Raw genomic sequence first — 20,413 nt, 5'->3', positions numbered from 1 at the left:
CTCTCATTCTCGCTCTCTCAAAATAAATAATAAATAAATCTTTAAAAAAAAAAAGACATTGAGACTTAGGGGTTGTTACTTCAGCGAGCAGTTAGTCTCTCCTGACATATACAGAATCTTACAGAACCTCTACCTAGTATAAACAGCTGCATACCTTCATGTAAGATTTTGTACATATTTGAGAGACTTCCTGGGTCCCAGCCCTCTTAAGCTCATCCACATGGCCCAAGGTGAAGACCTCGACTGCCTTAAAGAATAAGATCAAGCAGAATGTGGCAGTTAAACGGTCTTGGGAACGTCTTTCTGGTTTCAGGGCCTCCCTGCAGCAGAGGGGTTCTGAAGGCGACACCTTACTTAAGGGATTTTAGTGACGGCCTAGCCTCCCAGGGAGAAGGTCTCCTATGAAGGCCTCCCTAATCATACAGACGCTCTCCGCCATGCCGCAGCTACCAAAGTGCTTGCTGTCATCTTCGTGGCACATCCAACAGATCTGATGGGTCACAGGTCACAGGACCAGGCAGCAACTCCTCCCAGCTGAGTCCCTGGGACTTTGCTCAGGGCCCCCAGGCATGCAGCCCTGCCCTCCTCCTGCCCTGGGGGAGATCAGCTCTTTCTGTCCGGCCTCCCCTGTTCAAACAAGTGCCCCCTGGAGGCAGGGGCTGGGTGGCTTCTATCCCCTTTCTCCCCACAGCCTGCTGCAGAGTTGGAGTGAGGCAGACATCATGTGTTTTGCACAAGGTTGTTGATTCCGGGGGGTCAAGGACCATCTTTATGGTGTTCTAGAAAAGTAAATATTCTCAGCTTGGCTGAAGGTCATATTAATTAAAAATAAGATATTATTACTCATATATTGATGTTTGTTCTGTTCCAGATCCATCTGTTATTTCATTAAATCCTTTCCCCTAATCCTATCAGGTGAGTTTGAAATAGCCCATGTTCCAGGTGAGGAGCTGGAGGTATAGAGAGGCAGGGCCCAGGGCCCAGAGCTGCTGGAGGTGGTTTAGAGACTCTACTGGGGTCAATCCAATGGTAATGACTACAGACTTTTTCTAAGCCCCTAATATGTGCTAGGGACCACGTATCCTAAGTGCTTTTGATGCATTATTGCATTTAATTTTGATAATTTCCTTATGGCGTGGGGACTATTTATTTCCATTTAGAGGTGAGAACACCTAGCTCAGTGAGGCTAATTTACTCTTTTCCCCAAGGTTGCATGGTTAAAAGAGGTGGTGCCTGGATTGAAATTCAAGTTACTCTTTAGAGCTTGCACTGTCACTCACTTGGCACCTGGCAATGCCTTCTTCCACCTCTTGGAAAGTGCAAGAGGGACCAGGTAAATACTCTTCCAGGGGCTGTGACTTTGGGGTGGGGAGCCACCCTGTGGTCAGGTTGCCAGCCTGCTTGAGTCAGCACCTACTGTGTGCAAACTTGGGTCCTAAGCCCTGCAGTGATACAAGAGAGGCCCGGACTGTGCCAAGGCATCAGCATCCTGGCAGGGAAGAGAGCCGTGTACCTGTACCTGCTGCCTGAAGAAGTCAGCGCGGGGTGGGGGGGGAAGTGGATGCTGCAAACCTTGGAGCAGAAAGGGCACCTAGGTAAAGGCAGGGATGGCTTTACGAAGGCAGGGGGATTGAGATGAGCTTTGTCTACCTGGATTTAAACCCCAGCTCACTGAATGACTTTGGGGAAATTAGCTAACTTCACTGAACCCCAATTTTGCCATCTATAAAATGGAAATACTAAAGGTACCAACCTTACAGGATTACGAGTATTAAATAATATTTAAAGTGCTTGGAATATAGGAAGGTCTATGTTATGTACTTATTTACTCTTGCTGTTATCAAGGACTAGCAGAGTTTCAGCAGGTGAGGAAGGGAGGCGTAATGCACCAAGTGAATGCCATGAGGAAAGCTTGAGAGTTGAGAAAGCAAAAAAGTGTTTTTAAAGAATAATAAGTAGCTCAGTCTGGTTGATTGATATGGTTGGCAATGGAAGATGAGGCTAGAAAGAGAGTCTGGGCTCAGGTTGATGAGTATATATACGTAACAAAGGGCAATGGGGAGCCACTGAATGTTTCTGAACAGGGGAGTTTCATCACCGGAAGTAGGTTTGGCTACAGAATATAGGGTGGATTGCAAGGGAGGTGCTGGGAGAAACCCAGTGGAAAACTATGGTCATAGGCCAGAGGAGAGGGTGGTGAGAGCTGGTAGGGCAAAGAAAGCACGAATTGGCACTCACGGTCGAGGGAGGTGTGTTAGACACACCCTTGGCCACGGTGGCTGTGGCAGTGGTGCCCATGCAGGTCCAATCGAGTGGCTGGGAACCCACAGCAGGGCTTTCATTTGCAGGCCCAGGCTTGGGATGCAGTCCCTCTGGGCATCACATCATTGGTGGCATCTTTGTGCCAAGAAAGACATAAATGAAAGGTGGAGGAATGGGGGACCAGCCTCCTTTGGTCCTGAGGACCCAGGGCACCTGGTATCCTCAGGGTGGAAAAGCTCTTTGATGGTCCAAACACAGGTTCCCGAGGACTCATTTGGGAGGGAAAAGGGAGGCAGGCTCCTTTTGGGTTTTCCTCTAGGTTTTTGAAGAGTGAAGCAGGCTGGTGGGAGCTGCCTGTCTGAGGCGTGTTTTATCTTAACCTTTCCATGTAATCCTGAAAGCCCACCTAATCAATTGAAGATCATAAAATATTAGACTTAATGCTGCAAAGTGCTGCTTTTTAATTCACATAACAAGCTCCTAAATAATTCAAATAGCAAACAGACCCTGCAAGTCAATGGTGGGAGGCTGCTTGGATCAGCGGGAGAGTGTCAACACATGCCACATTTCCCGGATCGACTCCATTTCAAGAACCCTATTAAGTTAATTGCCGGTTTCTGACAGCAGAGAGCATGCTGGGAGCACAGCAAGCTTTATTAGCCTCCGTGGCATCTGGAGACATCAGCCATTTTGCCCCTACTTGCAGGCACTGGGAGCAGCCTGGAAAAAAAGTAAATCAAATTATGAGACAATAAATGCTTTTGGCAACACCTGGGCATCAGATTCACTGGTGAATCCAAAAGAGTTCGAGTGTCAGTTGCTGGCCTATTAAATTCTTTACGGCAACACCGTCTGTATGTTGCAAAAGTCTCAGCAGATGCCATGGGGCAGTTACATCCTTTGGTACCTCACGGCTGATGCAGGTAAATGTGAATGCAAGCCAGGGTTCCCCACCTCCTAACGACACTGCTGGGTAAACAGAGTCTCTAGAATGGGACTTGGGTGGACATTTGGAGTGACCCCCAGTTATTCCAAATATTCCGTGTTACATGTTCCGGTTTGTAAGCAGATCTGCTTGTGTTTGGAAACCGAGGAGGGACCCACGGGGTTCTGGAGTTGGTCAGGGGTGGGCAGGGAAGGGGAGACATGTGAAGTCAAGGTCGCCGGCCATCAGTCCATCCCATCAGTGGGTCCCAAGCAGGGCATTGTTCCATGGCTGTGTGCTCTCTGCTTGGCAGCCTCTGTGTATATTGACGATGGAGTGGGGCGGGGCATCCTGGTGACTTGGAGATCCTGCAGAGTGGGGCTCGGATCTCTCCAGTGCCTACCTGTATATGAGAAAACACCAGCAAAGAGAGATTCTGGGACGGCCTCGAGGTCACACAGACAGCCCCTGCCAGCTGATTTTAGGATGAAATTCTGTTCTGTTGCTGGGCATCATCCCATCTGTGCTGTTTCTCTTTCGGATGTGATGGTGTGATGGTAACAGCCTAGATTAGCTCAAGATTAGTATCCCAGCTCAATCTTTGATTGTCAGCATGACCTTAATTTAAGCAAAAAACATACAACTTTACTGTCCCTCTATCCTGCTAGCAAAATGAGGACAGGAGTGCTTGCCTGATGGGATTCTTCTGGAAAGGACTGAGTTAGTGATATATGTTAACCATGTGGTTAAGGCCTCAAAACAGGTAGCTAACACTCAGCATGATTTCCTTCCCATCATCAATGCACAGACTTCTATGAGCAAGACTCAGATGAGCAAAATTGCTTGCATTTCTAGATGATTCTTTTTTATAAACTGAGAATCTTCCAATTTATTGGCTTTGCACATCTGAATGTTTTCATCAGGTGTGCATAAAGGGAGGCAAACTACTCTCTCAAATCTCTTCTGACCCCTGTCCTCAGATCAAGCCTTAGTGTTAGCAGGAATAATGCTTCTTCCTGAATCAGGCCTTCAAAATGACAGGAATACAATTGGAAAGAATATCTGAGAATGGATGGTAGGGGCGAGGACGCTGGGGGCAAAATCAGTGGATTGGCTGTTTCCATCCTGGTCCTCCAGTCTCTCTGTATCATGGGATTGCTGCACTTTGATGCTGGGAGGGGTCTCAGACATGGGAGCTGGCATCCTCATTTCATGGGGGTGGGGAAACTGAGGCTCAGAAAGAGGCCGTGACTCACCTGAAGTCACAGCTAGTTAGTGGTGAAGCCAGTGAGGGAAGCTGGGTCTCCTCCTTCCCGGTTCTGTCTTCTTTCTAGCTTGCAGACAGTTGGGAGTGACGTTTGTGGTACCCGAGCAGATTTCACCCTACCTGGGAAGAATGGCCCACTGCCACTGGGTCAGAGCCTTGCTCCCTGCTGCCTTTCCAGGGAGGATGTGCCTTTGCCCCAAAATGTCTCTCTGAAAATAATGTCAATTCACAACTCATCTATAATAATCACGGCTATCATTTCTGAGGGCTGAATTCCAGGTACTGTGTTCACATTTTCTACAGAACCTTTTGAAGTGGGTGTTACCGTGAATCTCATTTTTCAGAGGAGGCAACTAAGGCCCAGGGGTGAAGTGGCTTCACCAAAGTTGCACCACTGGTAAGTCAGAGGTAGGGCTTGAACCAGAGTTCATTTTGACTTAGGCTGTTTTCCTGTGGCAGCACCCTGTCCCCTTTTAGACTCTGGCTTAGGCTAGAGGGCTCCAGAAGGTGACACAGGGAGAGATGGATCCCTCACCTCGGGTCCAGCACTAGCTGAATTGGGTAGGCACTAGCCAGGAGGTGCTGTTGGATCCTCATCCTGCACATGATGTTCCATCCCCTTCCTCTCCACCTCCCACTTATGTCACCTGCCGAGGATGGATTGGTAGCCAGGTACCCAGAGCTCCTCTTCCACACACTCACCAGCCTCTAGTAACTAAGTATATACATTAGGATTAGGTTCAGCTGTACCTAACAGAAAACTCCTATAACAAAGGCTGAAATGCATAGTTTCCCCTCTGATGCACAAGAAGTCCTGGGTAGGCTGGTGTGGTAGCTTCATGATCCTGTGGGGCCCAGGCTCTGTCTTTCCCATGCTCTGCCATTCCCCACATTTGGCTTCTTTCCTCAGTGTTTCAAAATGCCTGCTGCAGCTCCAGCCATCATGTCCACATTCCAGGCAGCAGGAAGCAAGAAGAGGGTAAAGCAAAATGGTCTTTCTCTAGTTGTCTTTTCTCCCTTTCAGAGAACCTTTCCAGAATTCCTTTTATGAGTTTCTCTTGCTTCCATGGCCAGAACGTGGTCATGTGGCCACATCTGGCTGCAAGAGAGGCTGGGAAGCAGATCTTGCAACTGGGCACATCACCGCCTCCAGACTCTAGATGCTTGTGAGTGAGGGAGGATGGGTACTAGGGAAGCAGCAGGCAGACTCTGCCACAGCATGATGCTGTGCCCCCTCTCCCACTTGCCAAAGTGCTGATGATGGAGAATGGCATTTTGAATGAGAGAAAACTCAAGTTATCTTTGGTGAGCATTTTATAACACACTTGGAGATAATTGGAAATGCCCTGGGATGCCACAGGCTTAGGGTTACAACCACTGTGCTTTCTGGGGCTGTTTGTTCTGGGGATGGCAACAATGATGAAATCAACAGTAATTCATGCTGTAGGCGGCTTTCATCCCACATCGTCCCTTTTTGAAGTATGGATAAGTTTGATTTCTCCGGATTTCTTCTCTTCACGACACATTTATCCTGTGGGTCTTTTGAGGTTGCTTGGAGAATGGGTTTCTCGCTCTGGAGGATTCTGATGATCACAGGGCTGTAGAAGTAAACGCAGATACCACTATGCTCACTCTGCCTGTGTGCCAGGCGCTGTCCATGTGCAGGTCACAGCATCCCCAGACCCACCGCCAGGGGGATGCTGATCCCATTTTATAGATGAACAGTGAAGGCTCAGGGGGCATAAGCAACTTGCCCAAGATCACACAGTGGTGCTATGGACTGAATGTTTATGTCCCCCTCCTCCTGCCCAAATTTGTTTGTTGCAGCCCTAATCCCCAGTGTGGTGGTGCTTGGAGGTGGGCATTTCAGGGGTAATTAGGTTTGGATGAGGCCATGAGGGTGCAGCTGCCATGATGGGATTGGTGCCCTCATAAGTGGGTAAAGGGCACAGAGCTCTCTCTCCCTGCCATAGGAGGACATGGTGAGAAGGCAGCCATCTACGATCCAGGAGGAGAGCCCTCACCTGAAACTGACCATACTGGCACCAGGACCTCAGACTTCAGCCTCCAGAACTGAAAGAAAGAGATGTCTGCTAATTTTTTTTTTAAGACTTTATTTATTCATTTGAGAGAGAGAGAGAGCAGGGGGAGCAGCAGAGGGAGAGGGAGAAGCAGGCTCCCCGCTGAGCAGGGAGCCCGACGCGAGGCTCGATCCCAGGACCCTGGGATCATGAGCTGAGCCGAAGGCAGACGCTTAGCCCAGTAGGCCACCAGGCGCCCCGGATGTCTGCTATTTAAGCCCCCAGGCCGTGGTATTTCTGCGATAGTGGCTGAAATAAGGTAGGTGGCAAATGCAAGAGCCCGAGGTTGTACTTTACACCACCCCTGTTCCCTGACGCTGGCTGCATTCCCCAACTTCATCCTCACCCCCCTTGCAGGCAGTGGCTCCTGGGACAAGGGGGCCATCCTGAGACCTACAGGTGTACGCTGTGGTGCAGAGTTCCTCCCTGTCTTCACCTCCCCCTCCTCTCTCCTCTACTCAACACCCGCTCGTAGCCTTGGCAAGACCCAGGCCGGGGTCTCGCCCCATCCCCCCAGCTCCCCTGTGGGCTTGGGTCAGTCACACCTCCTTTCTGGGCCCCACGTGGCTCACGCCCTGGGGCCAGCCCCCTTCCCAGATCTCCGCTCTCGCACAACCCCGTGCAGACAGCGGTGCTCACCACGTTAGCAGCTGCAGGGGCTGCTGGCTAGGACCAAGGTTCCTAAATAGGACAAAACAGAAGCTGTCCTTGTCCCCCTCTCAGTGAGTGAAGCCACCGAATCGGAGGACCAGACCGGAAGCTCTCTTCTTGCCGCCGCAAGGGGCAGGGGGGGAGCTGTATGGGCAGCTGAGGCCTGCTGCCTACCAGGTTTCCATATACATAATCTAAATATATGCTTTGCAAATTGAAAAGCGTTCACATATAGAATGTGGCTGTGGGGAGCGAAAGCTCTCTTTGAACGTGTCTCTTTAAAGACAGAATTTGCCAAGTGTTTTCCTGCCCTTAAGGAGCCACTTGAACATGGCAGCAGATGTAAAATGGAAATTGAAGTGTCTCTCCCAGGCCTCCGTACATGGATAAAACAGGCACAGTCTATTCTGAGCGCTCATTAATAGCAGGTCTCTGAGGGCCCCGGCAGCAGCCAGAGGATTTTACTCATTAAAAAGGTGACGAGGTAGAGTTTTGTGCCTTCCCTGCTTGTCACTGTGGGATCCTGGCGTTCAGATGTCGCCAGCAGACCCCAAATGAGTGCCCCCGGCTTGCGGGCATCGGTGACTATTTTCTGAAGGCTTTGAAAGCACCTCCCACTCGTGGATGGGGCGAGAAGCCCTTGCTGTTTATCAAGTGGGTTCGTCTCTCTTCCGAGGCAGGCCCTGGAGGGCAGTATCTGGAGGCAGAAGCAGAGAGAAGAGCTTTAGCTCATCAGCTAATGAAAGATCATTGGCGATTCCCAGCACAGTCCTCTAGACGGCATAGTGAAGGACCCAGAGCCTCCAGTGTGGTCTGGGGCAAGGGCCTGGGGTCTTTAGCAAAGTCTGGAAGGGACCGGACCCTTGGAATCCAAGGGACTGGCTGACGGCCCCCCGGGTGTCCCACGTCCCAGCAGTGTCCCCTTGCACAAGGCCACTGGTTTGTTTTAGAAGAACGGGGTTCTTGGCTCATTTTTTACCCCCACTTTTTATTCTCTGTTTTGGGTCTCCCACTGTCAGGATCTGTGTTTTGTCCTCTTCTCCCTCTCGTGTGAGGGCGGTGACATAGGGTTGTCCCCGTAGGTTTATAGGCGGGGACTCTGAACAGTTTGCCCGGGCATCCTGAAAATTGCCTTTCTACCCTGAAACTTCAGGTGGAGGCAAGCATCCTCGATGGCTTTTACACTCCTGCATTTTCCACGTCCATATTCTTTCCTGTTCTGTCATGTTCCTTGACTTTTTCTTCCCCTGCCCTTTCTGTGGCCTGCTCAGACATCACCTCCTCTGAGAGGCCTTTCTTAATGTGTCCATCTCCCCCTCCCTCTGCTCGTTGTTACATTAGCACAGGTTGGAATGACCTTGTTCATTTGGTAGCTCCCTTGCTTATTGTGGCCTCCCCGTGCTGTGAGGTTAGGTCTGGGGCTGGGGGCGGGGCACGAACCTTCTTCATCTTGTTCACCGGTCCCCCCTGCTCCGCACAGTGTCTGACCCGAAAGGTACTTGATTTACTGAATGGGCCAACAAACGAAGGAATGCATGAGGGGTTCTCTGATCCCAAAGCCTGGCCCTTGGTCACTCTATGAAGAGCAGCCCTTTGGGGATTTTTTCCCTTGTGACCCTTAGTAGCTTCTGGGCCATGGCCCCCAGCTCGAAGTCAGGGTCACCACAAGGGCACAGATCTGAGGAGATGAAGACAAGAAGATCATGGCCTCAAGTTCCTATATGGAGTGTTTTCTCTTGTTTGTTTTTATGATGGGGTATCAACACTGTGTTGAGAAATAGGTTTATTTTTACCCCTCATTAGCCAGTAGAAAATGACTATTACTTATGAAATGCTAACGGTAACTTGGGTTTAAATTAAACTACACTTCAAAATAATTAAGCTTAATATTAACAAAATGGGTTCAGGTTTGGAGGGGGTAGGGAGATAGGGAGAACATTCTGCAATTTTTTTTTATGCAAAAGAAAGACACCTGGCTCACCTCTGAGAGGACTTGAGTTGCCCTACAGAGGCGTGTCTATTACCATTTCAAGAGCAGATGAGAAATCCCAGGGAAAGGGAAATGTGGCAGCGAAATCCGTTCACCTGAAGATGTACTATGCAGCACGTCCCAGATAGGGCCTGGAAGGTCATGGGCTATACGTTTGGCTCTGAGTTTCTGAGAAGCCAAGGCAAAGAGAGAAGGAAAAGCAGTCCTGAGGTTGTAGGAGGTTCAAGGCCTTGGGCTTTGGAGGGAAGAAAACCAAGGGGGAAAAGTGAGGGTAACCTTGGTCCTTTTTTTGGAAAAGAGTTTCGAATAACCCCTTAAAAGACCAAAAACCTGTCACTCATGGTCTCAAGGTACCCATCCTGCTGCTGAAATATTCCTCCCCAATTACTTGGAACTGCCTAGTGGGTGTGTCATCGTGTTCTGACGGCCCAGGGGTACTGCTGCTAAAAATCGCCCCAGACTTCTGTCTGAAGACCCACCATTAGGGCATCCCTTCCTGGGAAGAGCATATGATTGTGCCACTGGGTGATGGAGGGCCCAAGAGCAGGCTGCAATCAGGGTGAGGGAGGGCCTCGGGCTGGGGCCCTGCGATTGGCTGAGGTTGGAGGGTGAGGTTTGGGGGGATGCTGAGGACAGTTTCATACTGATTTCACTGTGGGGTTAGACGCTGTGGATGGTTGGTGGGATGACAATCCAGTTATGGCGCTACTGAGCTGTGCTCAGATGTGACCTTCGTATCTCCTTCGCATTAGGTACCCAGAAGTGTGAGTGGGCCACAGAGTTCTTGGAATCTCTAGATTGCCCTGGCAACAGGATCAAAGTCTTCTCCTTCTTCAGTAGCACTCCATGGGCATCTTTGTGTTATCTGACCTGATATGACACTCATCACAAGTCCCTCGAATGAGGGAATGAATTAATGATTGAACAAGTGAGTGCCACAACTACCATGGTCCAAATCCCATCCTTCCTTCAGCAGCTGGTCGGGGTCACTTCCTCCAGGAAGCCCTCCCTGAATTCTCCTGCCCTTCCTTATCAAGGCTGTTAGGGGTGCTGCTGGGTGTGTGACCAATGTGTAAATGACTTCCTAGGTGCTAAGATTCGGAAGGTCTTCCTTGGGTTTTCTGGTGGTTCCTCATTGTAGGTAGACAACAAACACATTTCTTCAACATGCACTCATTCAGCTCTTACCATTGGCCCCACACTGTGCTGGACCCAGGGAATTCAAGAGGAAACTGGACAGATAAGGAACTTACAGTCTAGTGTTGGGGCTGGCAAACTGCTGCCCATGGACTGAGCCCGACTGCCACCTGCTTTTGTAAATAAAGTTTTATTGGTACACAGCATCTCCATAGTCCCTGTGGCCTGTGAGTGCTTTCGAGCTACAATGACAGAATGGAGTTGCTGAGACAGAGACCATGTGGCCTGCCAAGCCCAAGATATTTGCTCTCTGGACCTTTACAGAAAGGTTTGCTGCCCGCAGTCTCATGAGATAGACCACCTAGAAAAAGATCATTCCGGCATGATGTGTGAGAGACACGAACAGGGTAATATGGCTGAGCCTGGCGGGCCTGGGATGCATGTGTTACAGTAGGTAGGACGGTTGGGAAAGCCGTTCCCGTGGAAATGGTATGTGAGCTGAGACACAAAGGGTGAGAAGGCCGCTCTGTGAGGAGCTAGGGAAGAGCCTTCCCGGGGGAGGGAACAGCATGTGCAAAGGCCTTTGATGTGTTGGAAGAATGGACAAAAGCTTGTGTGGCCGGGAATGTGGTGGACAAGGAGAGAGGAGGAACAAAGCCAACTTTGGAGAGGTAGGCAGGGGCTAGATCAGTGATTCTCAAGGGAGCAATATTGCCCTCTTGAGTTTGTTTGGGATATTTGTGGGGGGCGTGCCATCAATTCAGTGAGTAGGCACCAAGGATGCAAGAAAATTTCAAGCAGTGCATGGAACAGTCTGACACGACAGTGGACTGTCCTGGGTCCTGTGTGACTTTGGGGTGTCCTAATGGATATTCATGTGGGTAGAAAGCCAATTTCTGATGAGCTTACCCTGGACTTAACTCTCCTATTCATATAAACTGAAGATAACTTTGGCATGGGATCGGTTATGCATTGCATTGTCTAGGAATGGCTCTACCATATAAATTAAGGGAAGATTGCACGGTGTTTTGTTTGGAACATTATCAAGTGCTGTTCGCCATGTTGGGAAAATCATGTCACCCATGGCAACATCACTTTTGGTATTTGAGTCTCCCAAACAACACACCTGTTGTCACGTGTGTTTGTGGCATTCACTATGACTTTATACACAAAGGCACGTCCTTATGTTGATGAGTGAAGTCACGCCAGAGAATTTACCTATTGAAACGCATGTTGTTTTATTACAGATTACTTCTTCTCCTCCCACCTTTGTATTACGGTTAAGGCATTATATCGATTATAACATCAAGCAAGGGCGCCTGGGTGGCTCAGTTGGTTAAGCAACTGCTTTTGGCCCAGGTCATGATCCTGGAGTCCCGGGATCGAGTCCCACATCAGGTTCCCTGCTCAGCGGAGAGTCTGCTTCTCCCTCGGACCCTCTTCCCTCTCGTGCTCTCTATCTCTCATTCTCTCTCTCTCAAATAAATAAATAAAATCTTAAAAAAAAAATAAAACATCAAGCAATGTTTTAGTGAAGAGAAAAACCATACTACCTCTGAATTTTGTCTCAGGGTTGCAAAAAAGCACGACCAGATATTGTCTGACGGACGCCCCAGGGCTTTATCCCACAGTTCTGTGTGGATCTTGAATCCGAGTTTGGATTTTATGTGAAGAAAAGTGAGGAACCCTGGCAGATGGTAAGAAGAGTGATGGGTTCTTGCAGGCAAGGGGGCCGGTTACACCTCCTCTTTCTGTCTTTGATCCTGCACATGCTCCCCCCACCCCCAGCATGTGGTACAATGCAGGTGCCCAGCGGACAATCTGTCAATTAAAATGCTAGCAGCCGGGACCACCTCAGTCTGGGAGCTTAGCAGGCCTGCACCTCCCCTTACAAGTGAGATTGCTCTGGCCAGGAGGGGTTAAGTGACTTGCCTGGGCCAGGTGGGTGAGTGGTATCTGGTAAACACGGTGTGTTTATGTGTCTGGGTTCGGCGCCTGCCTCCCTTTCCTGCCCCTGAGTGCCATCCTGGTCCGTTCTGGCTTCCCTGCTGGCTGATCTAGCCACTCACCTTGGCCACCCGCCCAGGCCCAGTCCTGCTCCCAGGCCTTCTCCCTCGCTCCTGTTACTCCTGTTACTCCCGTCCCAGGAGCCAGGTTCTCAACCTTTAGACCCCAGGCCAGGATCTAAGAATATCTCCAAGAGTATTCCCCAACACCTGCAACAGATGTGCCCACAAATTACCCGGTCCCAGTGGTGGGGAGCAGGGGAGGAAAGGGCATCGTTTTTCTAAAAGCATTACACACTTAATTTGCAAAGTTACATCACACATCTGCACACAGGTCAACTCTCTGGGAGCTGATTTCAAGACCAGAGCCAGGTCCGTGTTCCTGAGTGCGTTCTTCACAGAGAGCACAGCGTGGGCGAGGGTGTAGAGGGCTGTGCAGGTCCGATGCTTTCGCGTGTACAAGGTCAGATGGGGAGAGATGGATATTCGCAGGGCCCCTTCTCTGCCCCTGTCTCCATAGATGTCATCCTTCATCTTTCAAAGACCCTGTGTGCATTTGCAGCACCCCCACCTCACAGAGCTTCACGACATCGTGCATCCTTTTACCCCGTACATGCGCTGTGACACGGGCAAACCTGAACTTGAACTCAGGTCTCTAGACTCTTACCATGCCTGGAGACATGTGAATATGAAGTATAGAGCATATCACATGTGTATGGCATGTAGAAGCACATACACATCGAGGTATACTTTTTTTTTATTATTGGATAGGTCTAGGGTCTTTATTTTATAAGAGTCACAAAAAACCATGGAACCCATGTGAGATTATAGCCAGGAGTGATAGAGAGTTGTCCGCAGAACCAGTTTAACAGGAAGTGGTAAAAATGAATAAAGGTTGAGCTCACTCTCCTATCCCATAAAGTCCAGTTCAGTCAACTGATAGAATAATGGTCTTGATTTTTTGTTGTTGACGTAAGGATTTTTGAATATTAACGTGAGGGTAGTTTCATGTGCAGAAGAGACCATTTCCTAGTATTTGGTTTCCAAAATTAATGTTAGATACATTATAGTTACAAAGTTAAAAGCCCAGTTCTTCCTTATGCTTTCAAATTCTGCTTATAAATGATATTACCCTATTTATTCTCCTAGTAATTTTTTTATTGTAGTTATGTGTATATATATACATATCATAAAATTTACTATATTAATCATTTTTGGAAGTTTAACATGATAATTTATTTGTGAAAAAAGCTAGTTTTGAGGAGAAAAAATTCAATCCTTTCCCTGTACACATAAAGAAACTCAAAAATATTGAACGCTTCACGAATTTGTGTGTCATCCTTATGCAGGGACCATGCTAATCTTCTCTGTATCATTCCAATTTTAGTATTTGTGCTGCACTATTTTAAATCATTTTTAACGGTACAGGCCAATGACATCAAGTACATTCACGTGGTTGCACATATCTACTTTTCAAAAACAACATAAGAAATCTTTTCTAAAAATTCTAGCAAAGGACAAATGGATCAAAGTCTTCTGGGAGAAAAGGCAGCCCCAGAGGTCACCTTGTTCACATCCCCGGGGAGCGGGAGAGCACTTGGAAGCATATGTGCTTATCTGTTAAGATGTATATTTCGGCCAGGTTTTATCAGCCGTGAGACTTCTTTGCTTGCTACCGGCAGAGATAGCATCTCAAAACCAGGCTACCTCTTCCTCCCTCTATTTTTCAAGGCCATGTTTCCCCAACCAGATTTACATTTTCAAAAACCCTTCAGATAATCACAGACCCAGGAAACTTCCACTCCTCTGAGGTTTAATTAGGAGAAACTGTCTTTCTAGTACTTCCAAGAGCCTTGCTCTAAATTTCTCAGCGGCAGGAGAAGGTTCACGGCAGATGAGTGGGAGCAAGCAGAACCTGTGAACAGCCGCCCCCTCCGTCCCCCTCTGTCCCTTGCAGCGAAGATCAAGCCATGTTGCAGGTCACTGAAGTCACATTGTAAGTGTGCCCTGTATCATTAGGACCCAGATAATGGGGATGATCGGAACGCTGGATAACACATTAGCGATAGATAATAGAGTCTAAATAAACATAATCAGCTTTCCTCTATGTCTTCAGACCAAAGCTTATCTATAAATACCCTAATGACGCCCAACCAGCCAATTACTCGTTTCTTGGAAGAGCCCCTTATTAATGGCTTTGCAGTGAGGGAAAAACATTAATTATTGGACACAGTGGGATCTTCTACGTTCTGTCTGGTCCGGACAGCACCAATTAATGCAACAATTATTACCAACGACCATGGCAGCATACTGAGTGCAGCCACCCCAGGCTGGCTCGGTGGGGTGGGAAGAATGTGCACACTGGGGGAACATCACCCATGCTCTTTTCATGGAGCCTGCTTCTTCATCACTGTGGAAGCTGCTGGAACAAAGCAGAGGGTGACCAGAGTGTGTTGGGTTTTCTTTTTAAGCCACAAGTTAGTGTTCCTGGGGGTGCTAAGTGGGGGAGAGTGGGAGGAGTCAGGCACTGGTCTGTTGTGTTGAGTTGCCAAGTGAAACCAGGCAGAAGATTGGAGAAGAGAGGCCATCTTCAGAGCATGGAGCATCTGGCTTGGCTCCTACCCACTCCTCCAGGCTCTTCTCTCCCACCCATGTTTCTCCCTCAGCTTCTCCAGTTCAGCTGTGCTCCATCCTGCCCCAGGACATTTGCACAAGCTAGTCCTCAGACCCCAAAGATCTTCCCCTGCCCTTTGCAAGCCTGACTCCTTTCTGAATGCAGTATAGAAGTTCTCTTTGCAGAAAGGTCTTTGTTGAGCCTGAACCCAAAATATACCTTTTCCTTAATATTAGTCACTTCTTGTTGCTATTTTTTTGCCCAGCATCAGTCACAAATCATGAGATATTTAACATATATATCTTATTATTTCATTTGTGTCTGTCTCCCTCACAAGAATGCAAGCTCCATGAGGGCGGGGACTCTGTCTTTTTTCTCGAGCATCTATCCAAATGTTTTGCGTTTAGGAGGGGCTCAATAGATTGTTGGTGAGTGAATAAATAAATGCATGCCCTGTGTAGAAACAGATTATACCTGCAGGTACCACACAGACTAAACCAGCTATTCTCTTGCAAAAATTCCATAGGAAAAAAAAACCCAGCTATTCTCTTGCAAAAATTCCATAGGAAAAAAAATTCTACTCAGAGCAATAACATCTCCTGCAAACTCTATGTCAGCTTTACTTCTGCACTTTAAAGGTGATGGACATACTTGAAGGGCCATTGATGGGCCATCCTGTAAACTATTGGCTTCTATTATTACTCGCATCATGGCACTTTATTTGAGCTGGCTGAAAATGAATAAGCTCTGCCCAAGGTACAAAACTGTTGCAAGAATGCTTTTATTTTTCTCTTCTCAGTGACAAGGAGAGGATCTCTTCTGGGAGGCATTAATTACAGAGCACTTTGGAAAATTGGTCCAGCGAAGGATGGAAGAGCTCCCCAGAGCCTTGGTCAGGGCTCTGCGAAGTGGGCATGCCCTTGTGGCCCTTCTGGAAAAAGATCTCCAGGTTATTTGCACTAGAAGTTACCCTTTGGAGTGTTAAAGCAATTCATATGTGTTATTCAAAGTCAGAGCCAAGTTCAAGAAGCTTATTCAACCTCCCTGAACCTCAGCGATCCACAGCCACTAACCACAGCCAGCCCTGTGCACCCTTCACTGAGATGACCTTCTTCTGAGGTTTTCTAGCCCAAGTGGAACCATGGAAGCTTAGAGGCAGTCCTGGGATGTCCTCAGCTTAGGACTGCTGTACAGATGTGGCCACGGCAAGCATTACCATCCTATTTCTTCTGAATAACCATCTCCAGGGAAACACTTAGAAATGACAAGGACACTCGAGGCATCTGTCAGGACTGTTTTTGCTTTCATCTCCCTGAGAAGGGCAATGACCTCAACTCACAACGATCTCACCTGCTCTGCACACCTCTAACACATTTGGTCTTGACCCGGCAATTGGGCTCAAGTGCGGACCGCCCAGCTCCTGGTCTGTCTGGGGGCAGACAGGTGGGGAGTTGCTGGAGGGCAGGGTGTATAACGTCTCCACGCCTGGCTCAGCGCTTAACTCACTGATGCCAGGTTGGCCGTGTTCAGTAGAAGTTTATTTCAAAGCTACACTGTATCGACACTCTGGGCTCTCCATCTGCCCACTGAGCCCAGCCTGTGACCCATGGAGAGCGGGAACCAGAAACTATTCATCCTTCTGTCTCCGGTGTCTGGCAGCAGGGTCCTAACCCCAGAATGACTTTCAGTCTTCACAATGAGCGAATGAATGTGTAGGCCCTCGAATGAAGCTGCTATAGGGGCATTTTGAAGGTGGCGGTCCCTGCTGCAGAATGCCCTTCCTCTCCCTTCTGCTGGAGAAGAAGCATTTGGGGTCACTGTGTGCTTCTGCATGCCCAGCAGGAAAATAAAAATGAAACATAGCGAGGTGTTTCCAAGCAAGGAGGCTGGCGGATCTGAGTTCAAATCCCAGTCCTGCCACCTCCTGGCAGACGGTATTGGACATGTTCCTGAATCTTCTGGTGCCTTAGTTTCCTTGTATGGAAGATACAAATAATGGTCACGGTCTCAACACACTGGTGGGGTGTTTGATTGGCTAACGTCAGTAGAGTGTTTAGCATGGTGTTTGGGACAAAATAAACCTCCAATAAGTATTAGCTGCTGTGATTACTACTGCTATCAGTGAAGAGCTTTAGAACACAGGAGTGAGGTCTCCAAGTATGGTCAGGTGACAGGTTTATACTGAATGCCCACCGGGAGTTAAGCATTGTCCTGGACCCTGGGGATGCATTGGTGACAAAGGTTGGTTCTGTCCCAGAGAATCTGTTGCACATTAATCAAATACAGTTTCCCGCTGGCTGGAATCCTGTTTATTTTGGAGACCCTGACCCATGTCCTGCAGGAAGACACCTAACGCCGATGGAGATTTTGGGTGAACAAAAGGAACGACAGTGACCTTGGAGTGTGGACTGCTTCTGAAGGAGCCAGAGGTGGTGTGTGGGGTGTATTTTCCCCTTGACTGTAGTCCCTGGATCGTGCTGGACAATCATTAACCATCTTTAGATCAACCAGGGCCTGTAGCCATGTAGAAATGCCCATGTCAGAAGGCTCTAGATCATAAATCATGGGCTGTAATTCAGATGGTCTGCTGCTAGGACACTAAATCGGGATTCATGTTTGAAACTACTGCTTGTTTTCTCTGTTTGTCGCTTCTCGGTATGTTTGACACTATCAGACTGATTGTGACAAAAGTCTTCTGGTTACTACCCACTGCTCAGGAGAATGACTGTCTCTTTCTCTGGGATGCCTTGGAACCTTCCCGAGTGGAGCCGTGTGTGCTGCATAGTCACTATCTTCTCCGATGGTCTGTGCTCTCCTTTCCCCATCTGATCACCCTGCCTTCCTGCTTGTGTCTCATGACATTTTGTGCAAGGTCAGTATCGTCCTCAGCACGGTACCTACCCGTGAACCTTGCATAATTGGGGTCCCTCACGTAATATGTGTACCTTACATAATTGCTCTAACCACCTACCTTATTTAATTGGAAACCAGGAATCTTTGAGCTATCTAATGACATCATCTGACTTTTGTTAATTTCTGCCTATTTGCTTAGTTGCCAATTTCTAAACTTGTCCTGAACCTTGATGAGGAAAGGAAATGCTGAGTGGGTGGCTACCAATAGAGTTTGTTCAAGCGATAAATGAAATATTAAATGAAAAGAAATGAAATCAGTAATAAAGGAAACCCACAAAAATATTAAGCCGTGGTACCAAAGACCATCTCTATGGAGTCCCAACAACGCTTTCCTTTACTATGAAGATGGAAAAGTCTCCTGGGCTCCAAATTGGCACTGGGTAGTGTGTAGGAGGAACCAGCAGGCAGAAGGTTCAGGGAGGCCCTGGTGTAGTGAGTGGCTAAGAAAAACAGGCCTTGAGACAGGCAGCTGGCTAGCCACACAATCTGGGGTGAGTCATCTAGGTTTCTGGGGCCTCCGTTTATTCATCCACAAAAAAGGAGCCAAAATTAGCCCCCTGTATCATAGGGTGGTGCTGGGCTTAAATGAGGTCATTCATGTGACGCACTTAACACAGTGCCTGGCTCATCAAGAATGCTCAATAACGGAAGGATGAGTGCTTTTCTAATAATTGGAACCAGTTAAAGATGGCCTGAGCTTCCTTGGGAACGGATGAGGGAGTCCCCTGCTACTGGAAGTCCTTTAGAGAAGGCAACAGACTCTCAGAGTTTCTGGTGCGACAATCGGCCAGGGAGAATGTTAAAGTTCGATTCTGATTTAAATACGTTGTGGGTGAGGCCTGAGATTCTGCATTTCTAAGAAGCCCCGGGAAATGCTGATGTTGCCAATGACCACACTTGGGTGGCGGGGAGCTAGTTAGTTCCTTGGGGAGCTGCTGCAGAAGGTATGTGATAATCCAGATGGAGCAATGAGCTGGACCCTTGCTGTCCTAGGTGGTGGCCCCTGGGGCCACATGCCTCGAGCATTTGAAATGTGGCTTAGTCCAAATTCAGAGGTACTATGAGTGCAAAATACACAAAAACTTAGTATATAAGAAAAGAATGTAAAATATCTCAATAATTCTTATTACATGCTGAGGTGATCATATTTTGGATATATGAGCTTAAGTAATCTATTAAATTAATTTCACCTGTTTCTTTTTACTTGTTTTATATGGATATTGGAAAATCTAAAATGACATAGGGGGCTCACATTTTATTTCTATAGGGCAGCGCTGAGCTGCTCAGGTCCCTTTGCAACGGGAGCCCCCAGGAGACTGGCTTCTCACTAGGGCTCTAAGCTGATGCCCTACCCCCCCCCCCCGCCATGTCCTCGTGTGCGTCCCCTGGGGAACCTGTGTGGCCCATTTCTTCTCAGTGCTGGAGGCAGTGAGCAGGGAGAGAAAGAGCTCCAGGGGTCTCCAGCCTCCTGTCTGCCTGGGTTGGGGCAGAGAGCGAGGAGGGAGCTTGTGTGTTCTCTCCCTCTCGTTGTCTCCAAACTAGCAGGACACAGAATGCTGTGCCGTTACAGGGATCATCGGTTTCTACTTTGAAAATGTGATTTCTTGGAACTGCTGCTCTGGAGGGAAGCAAACTTTATCTTCAGCCCCGACCTCCTCACTGAACAGATACATCACCACCCAAAGTAAAAATGGCTGCAGGAGTGGGGCGGCGACACGTTTCCTTTGGGAGCTCGGTGTTTAGGAACCCAGGCGGCAGAGGCCCTGGCAAAGCCCATGAGGCAGCGCCATCTCCTGGAAGGTCATCCAGTGGCTCTGGGAGGGTCTAGAGAGCGGTGGCCTGTCACTCTGCAAATGACAGGGCCATCAGAGCCTGGCGTTGACCTGTCACAGGCAGTTGCTAATTCAGACCCTATCACTGAAGCCTTCTAACATCATCTCTGATCTTGCCTACCCATGTCCAGCCTCCTCTCTTAAAAAAATGTATATTTTTTGTCATGCATGGTTTTTGCATGTTTCAGAGTGAAACTGGAATCTGAGAACAGCCTACTAAGGTCATCCCCAGCTTTTCCACGTTTCTTTGTCCATAATGACAAGGTTCTGACTTGGGCGTGAGTAACAGGCTGAAAACCTCGTACGACTCGGAAAAGCTGTTTCATTGCATGAGACCCAGCAAGGCGAGCAGGTAGCGGCTTGAATCCAGTCCCTACCCCTTTCTAGCTGGAGACCTCACACAAGTGATGCAAGGGATGCCTTGGTGTCCTGATCTGGAAGATAGTGATGATGACAACACCTGCCTCCCACCCCAGCCGAGCTGCTGGGACAATTACGGGCTCATTGTGGTAAAAGGCCGAGCGTAGTTCCCCGCGCCTGGTAAGGCTGAACACGTGGGACTGTTATTCTGAGCTAATGAGGGCTCCCTGAATGGCAGGCTCTTTTTTCAGCTGGAAGATTACTTAGAAAAACCCCCAAATTGCGCACCTGGTTGAGTAAGAGTCAGGTCCTGTGTGGCGATGATGTAACATGCCTATTTTGGGCAGATGTGGTCATTCAGGGAGTGACCCACTT

At 48.5% G+C, this 20,413-nt stretch overlaps 1 pseudogene; it reads right to left on the bottom strand.

Moving 5' to 3' along the window:
• Positions 1 to 13,623: 13,623 nt before the first annotated feature.
• On the bottom strand, positions 13,624 to 13,720 carry LOC112830991 (U6 spliceosomal RNA; annotated as a pseudogene).
• Positions 13,721 to 20,413: the final 6,693 nt, after the last annotated feature.

The sequence above is a fragment of the Callorhinus ursinus genome, unplaced genomic scaffold (assembly GCF_003265705.2).
Source record: "Callorhinus ursinus isolate GAN/ISIS: 27379988/994484 unplaced genomic scaffold, GSC_fseal_2.0 scaffold20, whole genome shotgun sequence".
Taxonomy (NCBI): domain Eukaryota; kingdom Metazoa; phylum Chordata; class Mammalia; order Carnivora; family Otariidae; genus Callorhinus; species Callorhinus ursinus.
This window is presented reverse-complemented; position numbering and strand designations above follow the sequence as displayed.